At 39.5% G+C, this 24120-nt stretch overlaps 1 long non-coding RNA gene and 1 pseudogene across 1 annotated transcript in view; one reads left to right on the top strand and one right to left on the bottom strand.

The window, feature by feature from the left end:
* LOC114096125 (uncharacterized) overlaps positions 1–3834 on the top strand; it is a 34005-nt gene extending 30171 nt beyond the window's left edge. Inside the window, exon 3 of the long non-coding RNA XR_003583364.2 lies at positions 3615–3834. This is a non-coding gene — a long non-coding RNA (uncharacterized lncRNA). The remainder of the gene's footprint in view (positions 1–3614) is intronic.
* Positions 3835–23746: 19912 nt separating this feature from the next.
* LOC114096239 (U6 spliceosomal RNA) lies at positions 23747–23846 on the bottom strand (annotated as a pseudogene).
* Positions 23847–24120: the final 274 nt, after the last annotated feature.

Raw genomic sequence — 24120 nt, forward strand, 5'->3', positions numbered from 1 at the left:
CTGCCTTTAGGATCCCTCCTAGAACTATGGAACATTCAGATTCATTTTATATCTATCTATCTATCTATCTATCCATATGTTTCATGTGTTTTTGATTCTCAAATGGCAACTTCATACTCAGCGGGACTTTAACATATCACCAAAAATAAGTACTTGGTATATATAAAACCTACTTAATGTTAATAGTATAGGCATTATTATCATTAATACTTTGTTGAACATCTAGATGATACTCAATATCTATATCTAGATGATATAGATATGTTCAGAACCATACCTCCAGTTCGGTTCAAACAGTGCTTAAGGAGAAAGGCAGAAAGACAGGAAGGAAAACACAGGGAAACAAAGAAAAGTATTAATGGCAATACTGGTCATGGATAAGTATGCAAGCAGAATATCTGTGGATCAGGGGAAGAAAACAAAAAATAGACATCTACCTAGGTGAGAAGGTAATTATTCAGGGAGGCTAGGTCATGTTGCAGTAATACTCTAAAATCTTAGTGGTTTAAATAACCAATGCTCCGTGGCGCTGCAAGGCACGCATTCTTTGTGCAGGGACTCAGTGGTCCTGGCTGCTCTGACCTCACCGTCCCTTGTCCTTTGATGGCTCCCTTCAACACAAGTTCTCAGGGATCACTGAGGTGGGGAGGAGAATGTGAGATGGCCAGCTCAAAAACACTTCCTTGGGGAAGGCACACACATCTCTTCTGCTCACTGTGTGCCAGTTCACGAAGGTCACACGACCACTCATAATTTCAGCAGGCCAAGGTACAGTAGTTCTCCTGCTGCCCCCGAAAGGAGATCAGGATATCCCTCAAAATCTTTTTCTCCCAACTGATAGGAAAAGCGGGCAATATTCTGACTATTCAGATTCATGTATTTGTAAAGAAAATGTGTCTTCCTTGCCCCATAAATATTTTTGAAATCTAAGATAATCAAGAGGAGTCATGTGATAGATATTAGAAATAATTTCAAAATTACTTGTTTTGAATTTATCCAGAGGAATTGAATGAGGAGATGGTTCACATGGTTTCCACTCTGAAATCTTTTTAGTAAAGGTGTAAACCAGTGATTCTCAAACCTGGCCACATAATAGATTCACTTGGCGAGAGTTATCAAGACAGTTTCCTGGGTGGACCTCACTCACAGAGACTCAAGGGGATTGGCCTGGGTGGGATCCAGAAGCAGGAGTTTTAAAACCTTTCCAGGTAAGTCCAATGCAAAGCTAGGATTAGAATCCTGCTTCCAGTCCTGATGCCACTGTACTCCCCACTCCCTTTGGCCGGTAAGTCACCTCCCCAATGAAACCTCCTAGCCCTAAATTATTGAGGGGAGATGCTCCCATACCCCTCTGTGCTGTCTTTTTCTTTCTTTTTTCTTTTATTTTTCCGGTACTGGGATTGAACTCAGGATTGCTTAACCACAAGGCCACACCCAGTCCTTTTTATTTTTTCATTTTGAGATAGGGTCTCACTTCGCTACTTAGAGCCTCAATAAGTCGCTGAGGCTGACTTCAAACTTGCTTTCCTGCCTCAGCCTCCTGAATTGCTGGAATTACAGGTGTGCCAGGTTCCTCTATGCTGCTGCTGCTGCTTCTTCTATTTTTTGGAACCTGGGATTGAACTCAGGGGCACTTGACCACTGAGCCACATCCCCAGCCTTATTTTGTATTTTATTTAGAGACAGGGTCTCACTGTTGCTTAGCGCCTCAGTTTTGCTGAGGCTGACTTTGAACTCTTGATCCTCTTGCCTCAGCCTCCTGAGCCCCTGGGATTACAGGCATGAACCACCGTGCCCAGCCCTCTGTGCTTTTTATCTGTCCTTAGTATATGGTGCTGAATTTACCTGGATGCTTCGCGCTGTGTTTGGCTATCAGCTCTGTAAATGTAAGGACATATCTTCTTTGTTGATTGACTGCCCAGCCCCTGGCATTAATGCCTAATCAGTTAATGTGCATCAACTACATTAGTAAATTAATACACAAGATTGAACATAAAACTGTCTTTCTCGTTGCTTCCTGTTCCAGCAGAAAGCTTGGAAGTGGAGACCTAAGGTTTGGCAATTTATTTATTTGTATCCTTGGTGACTAACTGCTCTAGACCTCTTTAAACCAGATTCTAGACTCACTGCACAATGAACATTGCTAAGACTGGGTAAAAACGGCAACTGAAACATCTGATGCAATTATTTGAACTCCTTTGATGATTAGACATACTTGGAACATTTCTTAAGAAAACCTGAAATGGCTAATCTATTTACTTGTGCCTATATACTATTAGGTAAGACAAATATGAACAATAACACCACGTGCAGGGAAAAGTACCAGTTTTTCCTTCCTTTGAGGACCTTCCTAATTTCTTCCTAGCCTGTTTTTCTAACAGTTGCATTTTGATTTCAAGAAGTTAAATTTTGGAGTTAAATTGTTGCACAATATTCTGAGAACATCTGGCCTGTTTTTTAATTTCTCTCAGCCCCAATCTATAAAATGGAGACCCCTCTCACAGCTCTTTTGAGGGTTAAGTAAGATACTGCATATGACAGTACTGTGTAAAATGGGAAGTCCTGTACAAGTGATTCTTGTCACTAGTTGTCAGACAGAACTACTGATAGGTGTTGTCCTGAGGTAAGTATCTAAAGGTTCCCTGCTTGATGCTTTCCTCAGCCTAGAAACATAGGATTTTCTCAGATTCTATCTGTCTTGATTTTTTTTTTTTTCCTTTTGAGGTGGAATTTCACTGTGTTGCCTAGATTGGCCTCTAACTCCTTAGTTCAACCAATCCTCCTGCCTCAGCCTCCCGGGTGGCTGGGACTGCAGGAGTGCACCACTGCTCGAAGCTCTTCCTTTCTCTCTTACATTGTTATTTCTAAATGAGTCTGGGCAATAGAGCTGAAGCAGGGAGGTAGTGATAGGGGAGAGATGTCATCCTGAATCCCTGTCTTTTGTGTAATGATTCAAGGAGAGAAGAACAAAGGAGTGAGGAAGAGCAAGGCCCCCAAGCATTTGCTCAGAAATTCCTAATGTGCCATTGACTTTTAATGATTTATTATAATACTTCAAAGCATATTTTGTAAAAATTAATAAAGTCTGAGTAATTTGAAAGCATTCCAGCTTAGTCTGCCAATACATCTTTGCTGAGAAATGCAGAAAGTGGAATTCTGAAAGAAAGGTTTGACCCATGGGCCAGGGACAGAAGGATTACTGAGGATTTTCAGATGTTCTTCGAGTGCCTTTCTATTTCAGGAGAAAAATAATACAAATTCCATCCCACAGAAGCAGCCCCAGTTACACCAGAGAGGTACTTTCTATTATAAGTCATACTCTTTATATTTAAAAATCTTAAATATAGAGTGAAAAGAATTTAGAAAGCAAAAGTGATGGTTTTGAGTGAACTTTAAAAACACTGATGCAGACGTGGAAATGCAGATGTTAGTTGTGTGATGAATTTTTGCATGCTAAGATTTATTTCCAGGGTTCCTTTTGAGATTGGAGACTGATACCAGCATTTACCAGCACCCATGTTATGGAAGGCTGATTCTGCGTGACGCTCTGTAAAGAAAGGCTTTGAGGTTTAATCAGTTTGGTAAACCACTCATGCTCTTCTCCCTCCTTACAGATTCACAGTGCATGTCTCTGCCTATTAACACACTAAACCTCCAGCAGAAGAGTCTACATGAATTTGTTGAATTCTGTCATTTCCAAATTTCCTTGATCGTGGAAATGTTTTTAAAAAGAAGAGTCATTATTAACATCATTAATCAGCTAAAAATCTGTTATCCTTGGGATTAGCTGTTGGAAACTGTGAATTATGTCAATTAAATACATTCACTTGCCCAGCCATGCACAGAGTGTTCTTTCTAGAATAGAATTGAAATAAGAATTATGTACAGTTTTATATAAAAGTATAAAGTGATTTTTAAAAGTAGTCATAAAGGATTTTTTTTGTAGGAGCTTTATTAAGATACAATTCACATACCATATGTGAAAGTGTAATATTGATTGGTTTGGGGCATCTTCAGAGTTGGGCAAACATCACCATTGTCAATCTTGGAGTGCTTCCACCACCTCAGTAAAGAAATCCATCTCCTTTAACCATTCCCCATTCCTCTGTCCTCCCATTCATCCCCAAGTAACCATGAATCCACTTCCTGTCTCTATAGATTAGCCTATTCCAGAAATTTTATATAAATAGACCATATGATTTGTGGCTTTTTGTGCCTGATTTCTTTCACTTGACCTGATGTTCAAGGCTTACCCTTATTGGGAGCAGGTTTAAATCTTTCTTCTCAAAACTGAGTAGTGAAATTCTGATGGCCCACAGATGACCAGGAAGATGAGAAAGTAAAGAAGGACTGGATGGTATGTAGTCCCCAGGGACCTACATGCCGATTCCTTGTGGCCCCATGGCCTCTAACTCCTTAGTTCAACCAATCCTCCTGCCTCAGCATGGTGAGGTCCCCCTGTCCCCATCAGGGGAAGGGGACCCTGGCTGGGATAAAAACTGCCCCATCTGGGGAAAGGGGCCCCTATGCTTTCCTTTCTCCTGTACTTTCTTATGGTTTACACTCTAAATCTTTTTACACATACTAAATTCACCTCCTTTGCAAAATCTGCTTCCTGAAAATTGCTGGTGGGTCAACAACAATAGACCAAAGGTCAGCTGATGCTATCTTTGGGATGTGGGGCCCAGGGCTTGCACCTGTTTCTCAGAACCTGGGGTTTGAGATGCTTGAACTTGTTTCCTGCTTATCGGAGAGATTGAGGAGGGAATTTCCAGGGGAATTGCTCTGGTGCTTCAATTAAACCTTTTAAAATGTAAAAATAGTCAGGAGAGGAAATGCTGCCACTCTCCTGAGGCACCTACCAGAGTCACCAGAGGGATATTATATTTTGTAAAGTGCCTGATAGCAATTTTCAATAATTAACTAGGAAGCACTCTGGGACAGGCAGAGATGAGTTCTTCTTCTTAAGAGAGCAGGTAAATCGGGGGCTGGGCATAGAATTTGTTACCCCGTCATACTCTCCCCAAGAAGAGGGGAGGGATAAAGTTTAAAAGGAACAGAATCTTCCCTGGGCACCCGGGCTGAGGCTGGCTGTGCAGCTTGCTTCTGTGGTGCCAGGTTGGGACTTCTTCCTTCCCATTCCTGCTGCTTGTTCATGATGGTTCAGCATGCCGTACCTTCTTTTAGCTTGCAGAGTTCAGGGACCCTGAAATGACTGTGGGGGTGTTTTGGAGGTAGGTCTGGCACCTCAGGAGATGCTCATGTAGTTCTGATGGGTGGCTTTGACAGTAACCTGGTCTGTAGCCAGTCTGGGTTACGTTCAGGGTAATATTGAGTTGCTGGGGCCAGGAACGCTCCACGCTTTCATTCATTCATTCATTCATTTGCAAGGGCTTACTGTCTCTACACAATGGGAATACCCCAGTGAAAAAGACAGTTCCTGCCCCCTGGACTTGATAACCTGGCTAAGATTCTTCTAAACCAGGATGCTTTGGATTTCCTGTAGATTCCATGAAATAATTAAGGATGTTACAAATTAATTCACTTCTGACTTGAGCTCCCCAGAGAGACCTCAAAAGAGCAGGAAGAAGCCTTTGTGTGCCGTGTGCCAGTCACCTCTGTATGTGTTACCGCCTCATCTCCATTCACCTTCCTGCAGGTGTGTTCTGTCATGACCCTAGGATGGAAGAAGTGGAGGCTCAGCAAGGTTTATTAAGAAGCAGAGCCAGGTTTGACTCTAACACCGCCTGATTCCAGATCCCATTCTCTTTTGATGAAATCAGTGCTGCTGCAAGAGACTGAGAAACTTTGGTACTGACCCCCAGTTCAAGGGATGTCCAAAGGAACACTAACAAGTGACAATAAGGAGTGCTTTAAATCCAGCAGTCACACAGAGGCATTTTTTGTGTCTTGAAGGCTGTGCTGTGGTGAAGGAGTACAGGCTTTGATAAACCAGTAGGGATTGGATTAGTCTCCATGTGATTAAAACTCCCCAAAATAGCAATTTATAATTAGGAAGAATATTCATCCTTCATAAGGTGGTATGGAATTCCTGGGTCTTCAGGATGAGGGTTTTTTCCCAGTTTTCACTTTCTTTTTCTTCATTGTCCAAGATGGATGTTGATGCTCTGGATATCATATCCTAGTTGGAGGGAGCAGAATAAGAAAGGTTGAAAAGGAATGTGGCCCTTTCTTTTAGGGCAGGCTTCTCAGATGTTCTACATAATACTTTCATTTCTATCTCCTTGGTCAGAACTTAATCACATGGCCAACAGAGCTTCAAGGGATATGGAGACATGTGATCTCCCCTCACCCCATATTTTTTGGTTGGTACATTGGGGTTGTACATAATAGTATGATTTGCTGCTACATATTCATACATGCACACAATATAACAATATTACTTGGCCAACATCATCCACGAGGAGTATTTCTTCTTTCCCTTCTCTCCTCCAGGATCTCAGTTTCCATGAGATCCCCCCCACAACTTTCTTTTCCTTTTTCCTCTCTAGATTCCACAGATGAGAGAAAACATACGACCCTTGACTTTCTGAGTTGGGCCTGTTTCACTCAATGTAATGTTCTCAAGTTCTATCCATTTTCCTGCAAATGACATAATTTCATTCTCCTTTATGGCCAAAGAAAACTTCATCGTGGATATATACCACATTTTCTTTATCCATTCATCTACTGATGGACAACCAGCCTGGTTCCATAATTTGGTTCTTGTGAATTGTGCTGCTGTAAACATGGGTATGCATATATTGCCACAGTATGCTGATTTTAATTCTTTAGGATAAATACCAAGGAGTGGTATAGCTGGATCATACAGTAGTTCCATTCTTGGTCTTTTGAGGAACCTCCGTGTTGACTTCCATAGGGCTTCTACTAATTCACTGTGTAGCTTTTTCACTGATGTGACCAAAAGGTCCAACAAAAACAACATGGAGGAGGAAAAGTTTATCTGGGAGCTCATGGTTTCAGAGGTCTCAATCCGTAGATGGCTGGCTGCATTCCTTGGGGCTTGAGGTGAAGCAGAACTTCATGGTGGAAGGGCATGGTAGAGGGAAGCAGCTCAAGACCTGAAAATCAGCAAGCAGGGGAACAGGGCACAGGGAGAGGAAGAAAGGGTGCTCCTCTCTTCAAGAACAAAATATACACCCAAAAGGAACGCCCCCAGTGACCGTCTCCTCTAGCCACGCCTTACATATCCATAGATACCAAGTTAATCCCTATCAGGGGGTTAATGAATTGATTAGATTAATACTCTCATAACCCACTCATTTCACTTCTTTCTTGAATTGTCTCACACATGAGCTTTGGGGGGGCCACCTAATATCTAAATCATAATTACATTTACAATCCCATCAACAGCATAAATGTGTTCCTTTTCTTTCACATCTTCTCTAGCATTTACTATTGTTTGTATTCTTGATGGCTGCCATTCTGGCTGCTGTGAGATGAAATGTCGGTGTAGTATTTTTTTTAATATTTTTAAATATCTTTTTTAGTTTAGGTGGACACAATATCTTTATTTTATTTATTTATTTTTATGTGGTGCTGAGGGTCGATCGAATCCAGTGCCTCACACATGCTAGGCAAGCGCTCTACCACTGAACTACAGCCTGAGCCCCATGTCGGTGTAGTTTTGATTTGCATTTCCATTATTGCTAATGACGCTGAATATTTTTTCATACATTGTTGGATATTTCTATTTATTCTTTTAAGAAGCATCTATTTAGTTCATTTGCTGATTTATTGAGTTTTTTTTTGTGTGTGTGTGTATGTGTATGGGTAAGTTTCTTGAGTTCTTTATATATTCTAGATATTATTCCTCTATCAGAAGAGTATCTAGCAAAGATTTTCCCCACTCTGTAGGTTCTCTCTTCACTTTTTTTTTTTTTTTTTTGGTACCAGGGATTGAACTCAAAGGAACTTAACCACAGAGCCATATCCCTAGAACTTTTTTTGTATTTTATTTAGAGATAGAGTCTCACTGAGTTAGGGCCTAGCTAAGTTGCTGAGGCTGGCTTTGAACTCACAATCCTCCTGCCTAAGCCTCCCAAACAACTGGAATTACAGGCATGCACCACTATGCCTGCTTCTCTCCACATTCTTAATTGCTTCTTTTACTGTACTGAAATGAGGTTTGTAGTCTTTTAGCTGTAGGGTGGTGTGTCCAAATGTAAAATGAGGCTTTGTTCTTAAGGGGTCTAGATATCAAGAGGCAGCTAGCAGTCATTCTTCTCTTCTGTGCTGTTTTATGGTGGAATCTTAGCTGTGAGTGAAGAGAGAGATGGGGGGCAGGTATATTTGGAGTCACTTCTAAAAGTACTGTTTTAGCCAGCTTTCCATCACTGCCACAGATATCATGGATAAGTCAAAAAAGGAGAGGCTTATTTGGGCACATGGTTTCAGAGGTATCAGTCAGTCCATGGTCACTTGGCTTTCATGGCTTTGGGCCTGTGATGGCACAGTACCTCACGGCAGGAGCACATAGCAGAGGAAGACTGTTCACCACGTGGCAGCTAGGAAGCAGAGAGGGAGGAAGCAGTGGAGGTCTCAGTATCCCCTTCAAGGGCACACCCCCGAAGACCTAACTCCTCCCACTAGGCCCCACCTCTTAAAGTACCCCCTAATAGTACCATAGGCTGGAGATGAAGCCTTTAGCACCTGGGCCTTTGGGGGCTTTTCAGGTCCCCATGGTAACAAGTCATAACGTACCTACTATTACAGTAGAGCCACGAGGTAATGGCCAACATTGATGAAAAAGAACTTAAAGAATATTATGAAAGGAACTTATAGAAGAACTGAAGTATCATCACCAACATTTCAGAGAAGGGAAAGAAAAGAATTAATAAAATGAATTAAATTCTCATCCTTTTTTGGCAGTTACTTGAATTTTTAGATTATTAGTTTCTTTAATTTACAAATAAATTTTTTTTGAAGAGAAATATAAGCTTTGGACATGTGGAAGAACTAAATCCAGAACTGGTTAGAAGAGATATCCTCCGGTGAGATGGGAACAGGCAGAGCTTTTAATGATATATTCTTTTGCACCAAAAAAAAAAAAAAAGATGCAGCAAAAAAAAAAAAAATGTTGACTTTTGCTCCTAAAAAACAAACCAAAGTGCTTAAATGTTAAAGAATTAAATTTAACATGAGAAAAAAGCCACCCAACAGTGGCGTGAATAATCCTGGGTATTTCCAAAGCCTCTTTAGCTGCTATCTTTTCAGAGTTAGTTTGTGTCTCAAGATTCTTGATTGTCTAGTCATTTTTCTCATCTAGTTTGAGTTGCTCTTTTCTCCTAGGTGTAAAACATTTATCTCAATGATGCGTTTCACTTGGCCCACCCAAGTGAGTAATATCTATTGATTCCATCAATGTGCTAAATTCTGTGTGTTTTTATTCTTCACAGAGATGAGCAGACACTCCAGGGAGCCTGAGACACATTCCAATTAGGCTCTCTGCCCCAACATTTTCCAAAGGCTATCCCCTTCAGGCCCCCACGACCTGTGTTTCCAGACTCAGAGATTGATTCTTGGTGCAGGTCTTAAGCAACTGATCAACCTCAGTCTATCATTTATTCATTCACTAGCTTCACTTGGACCCATGATCTTGGTTTACATGTTTTCCTAATTGCTTCTTTTCAGTTTTCTGTATTGTTTCTACCTGTAAACATGGGCATGTCTCAGCGGTCAGTCTGAAGACCTCTTTCCTCTCTGGTTTCACCCACCTACTCATTCCTTAAGTGATCTTATCCAAGTCTCTTGGCCTTAAATGCCATCTATGTGCCAGTGATACCCAACCTTCCATGTCTCCAGTCCTCTCCTCTCGACTAGTATTTCCAGCTGTCTATTTAATGTTGCCACTTGGGTGATTTAGGAGTCATTTCAATTCTGGCATGTTCCAAAACACTTCTGCCAGGCTTTATTCTTTTGCAAGATTTCCCAACTCAATAAATGAAAATGCCCTTCTTCCAGGGCTTAGGCCAAAGCACATTGACTCTTCCTTTGTTCTCCTCTTTCTCATACTCCAATTGTAACCTGTCAGTGACACTACAGCTCACTTCTTAGGATTATGTAGGAGATGAACACTTCCCAGCTGCTCTATTACCACAACCCTGGCCAACCAGCCATCATTGCCACCTGGATTCTTGCAATGAGGTCTCCCCATGTCTACTTGTATCCTTACAATTAATTCTCCATATAGAAACCAAAGTGAGACTAATATATATATATATATATATATATATATATATATATATATATATATATTTCTAGATAAACACAATAACTTTATTTTATTTATTTATTTTTATGTGGTGCTGAGGATCGAACCCACTTCCTCACATGTATTAGGCAAGTGCTCTACCACTGAGCCACAACCTCAGCCCCCCAGAGTGAGGCTCTTATGACATTTATCATATCATGTTCCTCCCCTTTTTACTCCCCCACTCCCACCCTAATGACTCTTCTTGCTCAGGGTAAAAGCCAAAGTCGTTGCATTTCCCCCTGAGGGTCAGCCTTATCTGGTGCATGGTACCATGGTTCTCTTCCCCAGTCAGGGTTGGTTTTAGTCTACTCTGATGAATCCTTTCTCGGTGGTGAGCTATCTTGAAAGCATAGGTCACTGATCGCATAGCACACTAAGTGAAAGCAAGTGAGTGGAGAAGAGTATTTCCATTTGTAAAAGACAAAAAGGAAAGTAGAGGAAAAACTTGTAGGAAAGCTGATGATGCCTCAGAGATGTATTACAGGTAACAACGTTGGTCCATAAGCCTAGGTCTTCCAGGGATGCAACTTATTTTTCTATAACCTGGTTTATATCTAGCACAGTGTGCTGTCTTGATGAACTTTCTGAGATGATAGAAACGTTCTATATCTAGGTTATCAGAGAAACCATCAACATCTTGAACAGTATAGATCCCAAATCCCCCATCCTTCTAGTGGTGGAAAACACAGTCAGAGCAGGTAAGCTCAAAGCACAGATGTCTCAATTCAAGGGGTCTCCCTCTTCATTCCTAGGTTGCATCTAAGTTTTACAAGGTTCTCTGGATTTCAGTCTTCCAATACCATCTGCTAAGATGTCCCAGTTCTTATCTGGTCTCTGATTATTTGTCTCTCAGGTGACTATCTTCTCATTTGTTGGCCATCCCATAAGTATTATTTGTGACCTTGCGTGGCAGGCATGTGCATGTCTGGGGAGGTGTTCTGGGTGAATATATATATATATATATATATATATATATATATATATATATGCTCTAATGTCTGGGAATATTCAGTTCTGTTACAGAAAATAGAAGTGGTATTGTAACCCTCATAAGACATGCTAAGTGTTGATAAGGAAGTCAGTAACTGTAGGACTTATTAACCACAGATAAAGTAAGTAGGTCTTAGGTGAGACAGAACTAAGAAACACCTAGTTTTCACAAAGCACTAAATGTACATGGGGCAGTAGGGGGATCTCATCATGATACACGGAATACACACGAGACATATGACACTCCATATTCATGATGTCTGGAATTAGCCACCCATTGGTGACACCCATTCAGATTCCAAGTGCCCTCTGCTAGATAAAATCCACAGCTGCTCATCAGGCTAATTGGTGAGACACAGCTCTAGCCAGCTTGTGTTTCTTATGTTTCTCCTGCAAAATCAGAGTCTGTGTTGGTTCCCAGCATCCTATATCCCCTGGGCATTTTTTCTCCTCTTTGGTCCTGGTAGCTGCAGTACCATCAGACAAAGCTGATGGAGCCGCTGTAAGGATCTACTGTATGATCCAAGTGTCCAGTGGTGCGGACCCCCTGCCTGGCTTGTACCTGACCCCATCTCTCTCCCCCTGTTTTTTGCTTTGTGTTCTTTGTACAATTTGAGTGTCTTAATTGGGTCTCTGAGCCTTTCACCCACCACCTCTGGAGTAGCTTTCTTGGCATGTGCTGGACATATTAGAGGCTATGGTGGCATCCAGCTGATTTCCCTTGTGGCACTGGGATAGAACAAAGAGCTGCAGATACTCTGCCAGGAGTGAGGCCACCTTAGGCTCTCTGCTTGGACAAGCTATAGCATCATCACTCCCTACTGGAGCTGTTTGGCCACAGCAGTGGAGCACACCTGTCATCCCAGCAGCTCAGGGAGGCTGAGGCAAGAGGATCATGAATTCAAAGCCAGCTTCAGTGAAAGTGAGGTCTCACTCAGAGTGAGACCCTGTCTCTAAATATGATACAAAATAGGGCTGGGGATGTGGCTCAGTGGTCGAGTGCCCCTGAGTTCATTCCCTGGTATAGCATCTCCCCTTCCCTCCCAGCCAAAAAAAAAAAAAAAAAAATCTTGGTTTTGACTCTGATAATCCAGGTTTTTGAAACTCAAAAACTTTATCTCAAACTATGTCCGTAGTTTCAAAACTGTTGCTGGAGTTTGGAGCTAGAATGTCCCCAATGACCCATGTGTCAAAGGCTTGGTGGCCAGCCCATGGCACTGGGGTGGAAACTTCAGGAGATGAGGCCTAGTGGGAGGTCATTGGGGCCTGCCCCAGGAGGCGATTGTGGGACCCCAGTCTCTTCCTCTTCCTGTTTCTCTCCTTCATTCCAGGCTGTGAGGTGAGTAGCTTAATTCTACCACATGCTTTCCACCCCAATATCCTGCCTTGCCATAGTCCCCCAAACAGTGGGACCAATCAATCATGGACTCAAACCTCTAAAACTTCAGGCCAAGACAAACTTTTTCTTTTTATGAGTTGATTATCATAGATATTTTTACAATAATAGAAAGTTGAGTAACACAAGTTTATTTTGAAACTCTTCTATGGTCTGAATGTCTTCCCAAATTCCTGTGTTGACACTTGATCCCGACTGTGGCATGATCAGGAAATGGAGCTTTTGGGGGAGTGATTGGGTTGTGAGGACTCTGCCCTCACAAATGGATTAGTGCTTTTTAAAAGGGCAGACGGGAACTATTTCAGGTCCCTTTGGGCCCTTCTTTTCCTTCTGCCTTGTGAGGATACAGCAAGAAGGCCCTTACCAGACATCAAATGCTAACACTTTGATCTTGGATTCCGCAGACTATAGAACTATGATAAATTTCTGTCATTTAAAAATTACATAGTTTGTGGTACTTTGTTATAGGAGCAGGAATGGACTAAGACAAATTCATTTTCTCTTTTCCATTTCTTTGTGTTTCTATTATAGAAACCTATCTCTAAGGAAATGTGTGTACGCAGGTGTGTGTATGCATGCATGGATGCTCACACAGGCACACATCCTCTCTGCTGCCTTAATTGGGAGAAAGTCTGGGCATAGCTTGGAATTCTGGGGGGAAAAAGAAGCATAGGCTAATATTTCAAAATTTTGTTCCTCTCCATGTGTCAAAGACTGTACATAGTTGTATCTGCAGCTTGAGTAAAGGTATTTGAACATGGGGTTCTCCTCTTGGTGGCTCAGTCTATTCTTTTGTGTGCCTTTATTTGATGGCCAGACAGATGCTGGCTGTTTTATAACGCCATCAGTAGAGTTCAATAGATGCTAGCAATTCGCTCCAGGTTTGAAAACGTCTTTCTTGCCCTCTGATTTAACTTTTAAAGTCTCATAACTTTGGTTCTTCAAGGGAATGGAGATAATATCTATCGATTACTTTCTACAAGCTGGGCATTGCTTTGCAAGAGACCCCTTTAAAATGTAAATTCCCTTTGGCAAGGAAAACCCCTTAAGCCCTCATTATCTAACCCTAGAATTAACTTATTAGAAGCATTTCCATCTGTGATAGCCAGCTGCAATCAAGGGCATGTGAGACGAGTCAGGATAGCTGTTCTGAGGAGGACCTAAGAAGGGAGCAAGAAAAGGGGGCGGAGGTAGATGGATGTCCAAATCAATTTACCTGCTCCACAAAATTTGCCCTCTTGTAACCCTGAAAAAAACTGCTATTAACAAAAATCCCAGTATTCATTCAAGCAATCAAGAGAAAATCTCTGCTTTGCACTGAAGCTCAGTCAGTAATCCAGATATAAATATGAAAGCAATAAAATGTATTGCTTTAACAAAAATTCTCTCATTTTGTTTTTTTTTGTCAGTAAAAATTATGGCATTTTTTAAAAACTTCATTTTAATCCTTATAAATGCACAATACGGATTTATCAGATGAGGGAGGAAGTATAGGTTGTTTGGAGAGACTGACTTGAGATTTACAATTAATATTATATACACTGACAACAAATGAACCATCCATGGGTATAAACTGTAATGCATAAAATACAACCAATACTATTTGGCAATAGAAAGGAAGGAATTACTAATATGAAACAACGTGGATGAATCTCAAAAACTAACTGAGCGTGAGAAGATAGACACAGAAGAACATGTACTGGGCTGGGGCTGTAGCTCAGTGGTAGAGTGCCCCCCTCGCACGTGTGAGGCACTGGGTTCGATCCTCAGCACCACATAAACATAAAGATATTGTGTCCAACTACAAATAAAAAATTATTTAAAAAAAAGAACATGTACTGTGTAGTTATTTTCAAACATGTACAATTCACCTGGGGTGAAAACAACCTGAACAGCGGTTGCCTCATGAGGGAGAAGGGGGAGGACTGAAGCACAAGGGAAACTTCTGGGGCAATGGGAATGTTGTCTGTCTTGGTTTGGGTGTTGTCTGCATTGACATGCACATTTCACATCTGTCTGAAATTCTCAAATTGCATAAATTTAAATTTAATTCTCAAATTACTTCAGGTATGCGTATGTCACCATATGTAGATCATAAAAAATGATAAAAAAATTCAAAAAATATTTTATGGCCTTCTGATGAGCTTTCCCAAGAATTGGCCAAATGCATGTTGATCTGCTATCTGAGCCAGCTGAGGAAATAGGGACTTTTAACACAGAAGCCTGGGGGCAAAGGTGTAACATGAGGCAAGATATAAGTCAAGCATTTGGGTTGCCTGCTCGCCATATTATGCATTACTTTATTGAATCAAACTTGCCTAAAATATAGGCAGTGTAAGCACATTCCATGAATACTTTTTTTAGATTTCTTATTTATCCGCAATATATTTTAATCGGAAAATTGTGGAATATATTAGCCCCTATTCCTTTAAATCAATGCTTCAAACAGCTTGCTTTTTTTCCTGACTAATCCCCATGAATTCTTTTTGTTTAAGAAAGAAAAAGCATATTAAAAAATAAAAATAATTCATCTCTATTTATGTATTGTACTATGCATTACAAATTATATACATCTATAAATTTCTTTCCAACACACAATTGCTATGTACTTCTATACAATTGAAGTGTACATAATCAGAGTGTTGTGGAGACTCCATTAGTCTCTCTCTCAACCCTCTAAGCCACACAGAGGTCCATAGTATAGTTGTAAGTGAGGTTGCCTAGAAACTGAAATATATATAGGGGTGGGTGTGATATATATATATATAAATATTTTTATATATTTTATATATATTTATATAAATATTTTTTTTCTCTTGGTACTGGGGTTTGGATTGAACCTAAGGGTGCCTTGCCACAGAGCTACATCCTCAGTCCTCTTTATTTTTTAGTCTGAGACAGGGTCTGGCTAAGTTGCCAACACTGGCCTTGAACTTGTGATCCTTCTGCCTCAGCCCCCCAAGTCACTGGGATTGCAGAAATGTGCCATCATGCCTTGCTTTGAAGTGATTTTTTTTTTGAAGGCTAAAATAATTCTGAAATTATTCATGGCATACACTGTCATCCTAATATTATTTCTCTCCTTTTTGGGAACAAGAATCATGATTATTTTTATTATTTCATCTGCTCATATTTATTACTTTCCTAAAGTCTTAATCCTCTCCTTGAGACACCCCAGTTGGTTGCTATGGAAATGATTACTTTGCCAAAAACATAGAATTATGACTTGCAGTAAAGAATAAGCAGACAGAAGCAAATGAACTCTTGGAAAATAACTCAGTTCTACTAAAGCCAAAATAAGACTGACACTGTTAAAACTGTGAGAGGCAGTAACTTACCTTGAAATGTTCTCATGTAATTATTAGATTCATGGATGAAGAATTTATAGTTTGAATACATTTGGGGGCACTAAGATATGCCAGTGTTAAAGTTTATCCTTGAATATAAAGTTTATAACCTTACAGTTCAACACAACTAGTAATTTGATATTAGCAATGATCATGTAACTTTTCCTGCCATATCCGAAAAGTACATGTAATACTCTTCTTCAAGTTCAGCTATTTAAATACCTGTGCACTCCTTTCTAATGTATTTCTAAATACAATTTGATAAAAATTTAATTAATAATATATAATTATGTCTGCATATTATGTAATAAAATATTTCTATTTTTCTATCAAATAGAAATATTTTTGTTATTGCATATATTCATCATTTTCATATTTCTACATTCTCTGAATATTTACAATTTCCAAATTACATTTGAGAAACTTCATATCCTGATTTTAAATAGTTGTATCCAAATTTTTTTTTTGCCATGATAAATAAAATGGCAATAATGTCTTGATAGAGGTCTTGTCAGGAAACTCTCTAGAATTCATTTAGAGGAGTTGGGTCCAATGTAAAGAGTGTGAAAATCTGACTGTAACACACAGCCCAAAACATTAAGAGTTTATTGAATGACTGGACCTCCTCACCTATCCTTACTTTATGCCAGGTAATATTATAACTCTGACAAGACAGGGAAACTAGGACAAGAAGTTTCAAGAATTTTAGGGAAGAAAGCAAATCTTGCATAGACTGAGGTCCAGACAAGGTAAGTGGCCTGACCCTGGCCTGCATGGGAAGAGCATGTTCAGAAACCTGACCTTCCCCTTTCCATTTAATGTTCCTTTACACTGCATCCTAGGGAAGGCCCTGAGGGAAGCTAGCATGTTCCAAACTCCCTTTGTTTGTTAGTTTTTAATTTTTTGTATCCTTTTTTTTTCCTTTCAAACATGATTTTAGACATTTATGGAAAGATGCAAAATACAGCAAAATAGCACATTAAGGTAAAAAAGAAAATCCACTGAAAGAGTAAGTATGTATAAGCAAATAAAATCATCTCCAAAATGCACATTTAAGGTCATATGGAGTTGGAAAAAATGTGACCCCATTTGATTCAGAGCTTCTTCCAGGCCAAAGGGAAATTCACCCCAGCACCTGAGGCACAGTGTCTGTGAGATAGGAACGCTCCAGTTGCCCGAGGGAAGAACAGTGCCTTCTGTCGCTGAGTCTGTGTCTTAGAGCCCCTGAAGCAGCTACATGTTGCTAAGTCATGCTTCCGTTTCAGCTCCAGGGCTGTCAAGCTTCCCTGTTGTGACAGATGCTGCCACTGAAATAGGCTGGATTTATAACGCTGTTCCCAGGAGCGACTCCCACTAGATGACTGAATTTTGATGACTGCCACCAGGTGGGCAGTAACAGTCCTGATGGGAGAACTTAGGTGTAAAGACCTGAGATTCCAAATGCACGCTCCATTTGAATTCAATTAAAATACATTTTTACTGTGACGCAAGACAAAAAAAAATGTAATTGATTTTCAATAATTTCCTGATTATCAAAGAAATACATAACACAGTCTTCTGGTAGAAAATAGAAATTTTAAAGAAAAGAAATTTCACTATAAGTTCACTGTTTCTAAACCTCTTAGTTTATTTCTCTCCACAGTTATGGTTTTGTTTTTGTGTGTGTGTACATATATGTATGTGTATGACATGTATCTGTATGTGTGTATGTAGTTTCAGTCAGTGATGGACCACATATATAATAAGATCATGTTGCCTAATGATGTAGCCAGTTTAGTTGTATGAGTATTCTGTGATGTCCACACAAAGATGAAATCACCTAATGATATATTTCTTGGAATATATCCCATCATTAAATGACTCATGACTGCATGTGTGTGTGTTTGTGTGTGTGTGCATGCATATGGATGTATCTACCTCCATTTATATTCAACTATATCCATCCATTATCTATACATATAGGCTGGAGATATATATATATATATATATATATATATATATATATATATATATATAGAGAGAGAGAGAGAGAGAGAGAGAGAGAGAGAGAGAGAGAGAGAGAGAAAGAAACAGACTCCAGAAAAAGCAAAAGAGACAAGAGATATGCTGAAAAGTACTGAACCATAACTAAATCATAACTATAGGGGTTTGATAGGGTCTCTTTGGCCTCACTCAAGGGATACAAAGGACTTGGGTTAAGGTCTCCAATCTCCTTCATGTGGCACTCTCTCAATTTTTCTAAGACTCATATCCCTCATAAAATATTGTGATTTTTTGATGTTTGGTTTCCACACATGCTATATATGTATAATATATATTAAATTATATATATATTATATATATAATAATACTATTATATGTGTTTCAATAATACTATTATATGCGTTTCTTAAAATCTTGTGAATATAAATATTTGTTCTATTAACATGTTCCTGAGCCATTTGAAATTGCTATAGATTCTTTTACCTTTTTCTGTTGTTGTTGTTTTTCATCTTAATGCTTAACTAAATTTTCTTCTAATTGTAAGATTTTTGTTCTCTATAGAGGTTTTCTCAGAATGAAACATTTCCTGCAAATGATGACACATCACTGACTCTTCATTAGCAGATAGGTTTTCAAAAAATCAGTAATATAGTGATTATTTCTAGCTATGAATCGTATGTCAAAACTCTTTTTTCTGCTCATTAAATTTTGTGAATCAGCTTTTTTTGTCTGTAGCTATTATTTTCATTATCCTTTAGCGGATATGTACATGTGACCCTTGGTAGAATTAAAGAAAAATATGCCAACAACAACAACAACAACAAAAAGGGAGTGGGAATTGATCTTTCTCTTTAATCCTGAATAAGAAAATGAAATTATCTCCAAAATGCACATTTAAGCATCATATGGAGTTGGAAAAAAATGTTAATTTTTTAATCCTTGCTTTCCTGGTCTCGTACTTTCTTTCCCCTTCAGTCTTGTATCTGCCCTTACCAGAGGATAGAACCAGCAGGTGTGGAGTTAGCTGTGTCCTCCTAAATTGTACAATGTTTTCCAATTTACAAGGGACACTACTACGGTATATTGAATTGGCCCAGAATTTTATTTCATAAGAGATGCGAACTTGCTGCATTGCCCAGGCTGGTTTCAAACTCATAAGCTCAAATGCTTATGCTTTGTGCTTCAGCCTCCTGTGTAGTTGGGACTACAGGTGTGCACCTGGCTTACCTACCATTTATTCTCCTTAAAAGTACTGTAAGTCTGATGCAAGAATTTGAGAACAGTAAAAAGCATAACTTAAAAAAAAATCCAACCTACCCAGCACTATTATATCCCCATGTAACCTCTGTCTTACTTGAATTTCCCCAGGAAAATCCTGAGACAAGGGCTCCTGGGCAGGTTGTTTCTTTGGGGAAGGGCTTCCAGGAAATGAGAGTGGAGGATTAGGGAGGAGGAGTGAAATGCAATTCAGAGGTGCTTTGTCTAATTGTTCACCACTCTGGGTAACCAGGCCTAGATCTCCCTGGGTACCGCCTGAGGAGACACATACCATGTGCCTCAGAATGTGCACTCAAGACATGGAAGAGGTGAAGTTGTCCAGAAGTGTGCTGGTACCTTCTTGGCCCAGCTTGGTGCAGCCTATCATGCACCTCTCTTGCCAGTTTTGTGCTCAGTATTATCAAGTTGGTGGCTTGAAACTGACCACAATAAGGTTATTTAAACAGTAGAAATGGCAAACACCACAAATTAAGGCTATTTATCGTTGTAAAGCATTTGGCATACCCTCTGAAATATTTATCCACTAGCTCCCTTTCTTCATAAGTCAAGGGATCTGAACCATGGGATCTGAACCCCCTTGGTCTTCTAACTCTGCTCAGATAGTATAGATGCCCCACAGGACAATGAGAACCTTCTCCCAGCTGAATGAAGCAAGATGCTGTCATCTTAGGTCTATGCAACTTCCTCCTGCAGCAACTACAGAGGTGAAAAGGTTGTGGGGGAGACTTCTGCAAGCACTGCTAATGCTTTGACAGTCATCTTTCTTATATGTCTATGTGCGCACATATAGAAGCACTCTATTTTGAACTTTGGTATCATACCAACCCTGCTCCGTCTCCTTCTTAGCCCTTTTTGTTTATTTAATAAAAATTGAAAATTTTCTGTATGAGCATAAATAGTGTTACCGCTGTTGACCGGTGACGAGTTCTTGCTTCCCCAATGTTGAAGAATAACACCAAAGAAGCACGCCGAGGCAAGGTCAGAGTAGAAATTAGAAGTTTATTAAAGGACAGCAGAAAAGACTTCTCCCGGAGGAAGAAGGGGACCCAAGAGGTGGAATCCGTGGAAGGGATGTTGTCTCCCCTTTTTATAGTTCTTTCAGTGATGGAATGTAGGTGGGAAGGACCGAGGGGTGGGACACAGGTGGGCCAAAGAAGTAATCTGGTCAGGAAGGACTTCTGAGTCAGCACCTTTTTGCTGGGGGCTGTTCATTAACATTTCTTTGAGGTGGACTTTGGCCTAGGGCCTTTTCGGGACTTCATTAACATTCCATGAGTTGTCCTGTGTTTTCCCTGAGTCACTCTCCGCATGGTCTCCAGCATGGTCTCCATTTTAGATTTCACTCGATATTAGACCCGATTTATTTATCTAACTACACTGACTACCTAACTTTAAATCTGGCTTCAATAGGACTTCACTGGTTGAAAATTATTAGATATACCATATAGTGTTTTACTAATCTACTGCTGCACACCTAGGCTGTTGACAATTTCATGCTAGGATGTGTATGTATATATACACATATATATACCTTTATATACATATCTATAAATCTCATGAAGTGGAGTTACTGGGTCAGAGGGCATGCATTTTTTGTTGTTTTTAGTTATACATAACAATAGAACAATATTATACATACATAGAGTATAACTTCCCATTCTTTGGTTGTACATGATGTACAACATGGTCGTATATTCACATATGAACATAGGAAAGTTATGTCTGATTCATTCTACTGTCTTTCCTATTCCCATACCTTCTCCCTTCCCTTCATTCCCCTTGTCTAATTCAGTGAACTTCTATTTTTCCCTCCAACCCCACTTATTGTGTGTTAGCATCCACATATCAGAGGGAACATTTGGCCTTTGGTTTTTGGGATTGATTTTTTTCACTTAGCACGACAGTCTCCAGTTCCATCCATTTCCTGACAAAGGGCATGTATATTTTTAAGATTTTTAAAAAATGTATTGCCTAGCCCATAGTACATGTATCAAGAAAGCCCATACCTTATGATCTTTTGAAGTCCCTTAATTCTCTCATCTGATACAAGATAAATTTATATTCTGATACAGAAATATAAATGGCTCTTGTTGGATTAGCATAAAGTGCAAAAAATAAACAGGTTACCACTCCCTGAATAGTACATACTTATGAAAACAAAACAAAACCATTTTACTTTAATAATCCATGAAGAGAAATAATATATTTCTTCCATGTTTATGACCCAAATGAACAATTGATAATTTTTTTGGACTTTAAAACTTAAGTAAGTCATTCCTATAACTGCTATTAATCAGCAGCCTTAGGTATATTGCCCTCATGTATCTTTAAGCCCAAGAAATCTTTTGTCCATATATCTATTCTCCATAGCTCTTTTATCTGGACGAGAGTATGATGCAGATGACAGATGATTCATTGTTCTGGGAGCAATATCATTCCAGAACAAAAGGAAAGAGAAAAAGAGTAATAAAGATTGTTCTGATATTTTTGAATTTGGTTTTATTTGATTCTTAAACACTGTTCCAATCTATCATACTTAATTTTATTCCATTTTCCTCGTCAGATATTTAATGAAAAAAGAATATTTGATATCTTGCATATGTGTTGGGCTAGAACACATTGTCACCATATTCAATTCTATTGCTAAGAGATTAGAAAATGCAAAATCACTGTCAGTGAAGCAAATGGGGTTTCTGAAGTCTTCAAGTTCAACATAAACCACACATGCTGAGTGTTTTTCCTGTTTTAATTGTGATGCTTGGCTCCAGAGAAAGTGTAGTGAACCAACCATACAGATACCATCCCTATCTTCATAGAACCTGCAACTACAAATCATACTCTGAAACAAATGCCCAAACTTGTGATCTCCCAGAATTCCTTTGCCTTCTCAGATGTTAAACAATCTCTTTGTGTCATTTCCTTTCTGAACAATGAAGGTCCTGGCACTGGCTTAACTTTTTTATGAGGAAAAGCTCATAAAATTAATTTGCCAAATTTAATCACAATTCAAGGGCAACTTATTTTTATAGCAGAAAGCAACAAAGTAACAGGAAGAACAAACACATCTATCTTAATTGATATCAACCATTTCTATGGTTTTTTAATTGAATGTCCCCAAAGGCTTATGTGATGAAGACTTTGCACCCTACTCCACCCTCCCATTGGGACCATGGGAGGCAGTGGAACTTTTAGGGGATGGAGTTTAGTGGGAGGTTCTTGGGTTATTGGGAGCTGTGCTCTCAAAGGAGTTTGTGGAACCATGGCCCTTTCCTTGTTTCCTATCTCGATGAGGTAAGTCATCTGCTCTGTCACATGCTCACTGTCATTGCCATCTGGTGCACCCACAAGGGGCTCAAAGTGGTGGGTCTGCCCAATCTGGGACTGGAATCTACAAACCTGTGAGACAAAATAAAACTTTTCTCTTTATAAATTAATTATCTCAGGCATTTCTCTACGGTGGCTGAAAGCTGACTAATATAACCATATTCTTAGTGGTTACCATTTCTGGCCACTTTATTTATACAGAGATCCTCTGGAAAGCTCAGCTACTAGCATCACAGGACTGTCAGTGACCATGAATCCTAATAGGTCCATATCAGCTGGTCCAGGGTAAAGCTGTGGAGTAACAGCTGCCAATCATTGGTGCACCTCATGGTGGGAGCGTATAGTAGGGCAAAACCACTTAACTCATCAGCCAAGGAGAAAGTAGAGAGACTGGATGAGCTAGGGTCCTAAATTCCCCTCTGAGACACAATTCTTAATGACCTAAAGATGTCTCACAAGGGCCTACCTTCAAGGGTTCCACAACTTACAAATATTACCATCCAACTTACCAATATTGCCATCCTGAAAACCAAACCTTTCATACACAGGCCTTTGGGGGTCAGTTAAGATCCAAACTCTAACACCTTGGTTGGAATGCTTTCTGAGTCTTAGTTTCTACAACTACAAAATGAGGATAATGATATCTATAATGAAAGATGCCATCTATTTTATATCATTTAATCAATTTGTCATGAGGAGTAGATATGATAATGTATGCAAAATAGATGGACCACATAAATGCTCAATTAATATCGGCTATGGTCAGATTGCAAGAGTGCTTGTGAATTCTGCAAATGAGCATTTCTTGACTTGTTTTCCTCTCTGTCAAATTAGATTCAACAGGATTTTGAGCTGAGTGTGAACCCCAGTAATTTAGAATGCTAATGGAGAAATATGGAAGGTAGTGTGGGAATCGCAGATTAATAATAATTTAAAAAATCCCAACTTCAGTTCATTCTTCTAGAGTAAAATCATGAGTTTTTTGGTTTGCATTAGAATCATTCAGGAAACTCCTTTCTATATACATTTGCTTATGAATGCAAACTATGGCAAGCCATATATTCTCCATTGGAAATATGTTTTTGTTTATTCCTGAATTTTGTCAACCTTTTATTAAGTGATATAAGGAGCACACATTTGGGGGAAATCACTAAAAATATGGAATATTTCACAAATTCATGGGTCATCCTGGCACAGGGGCCAGGCTAATCTTGTTCCAGTTTTAGGATATGTGTTGCCAAAGGGAGAACAGGAAACATGTTTTTAAATGTAAAATCTGGGGCATGTTCCTAGGAAGTTCAGATTCAGAAGATCTTTGGCAGGTCCTAGAGAATCTACATTTTTCTAAAACTTTCTGGGTCATTCTGAGGCCAGGCAGCTGTGGGAGGCTTTGAGAAACAAATCTGGAGAGAGTGTGCCTTGATTTCCACTTTGAGAAAGTCCTGTTTGGGAAATTCCTTAATAGGCTATTTGGTAATGCAAAGGGAAAGTAAAACTCCTTTCAGAAGTGCACAGATTGTAGACAA

This window comes from Marmota flaviventris, chromosome 1, assembly GCF_047511675.1.
Source record: "Marmota flaviventris isolate mMarFla1 chromosome 1, mMarFla1.hap1, whole genome shotgun sequence".
In the NCBI taxonomy this organism is placed as follows: Eukaryota; Metazoa; Chordata; class Mammalia; order Rodentia; family Sciuridae; genus Marmota; species Marmota flaviventris.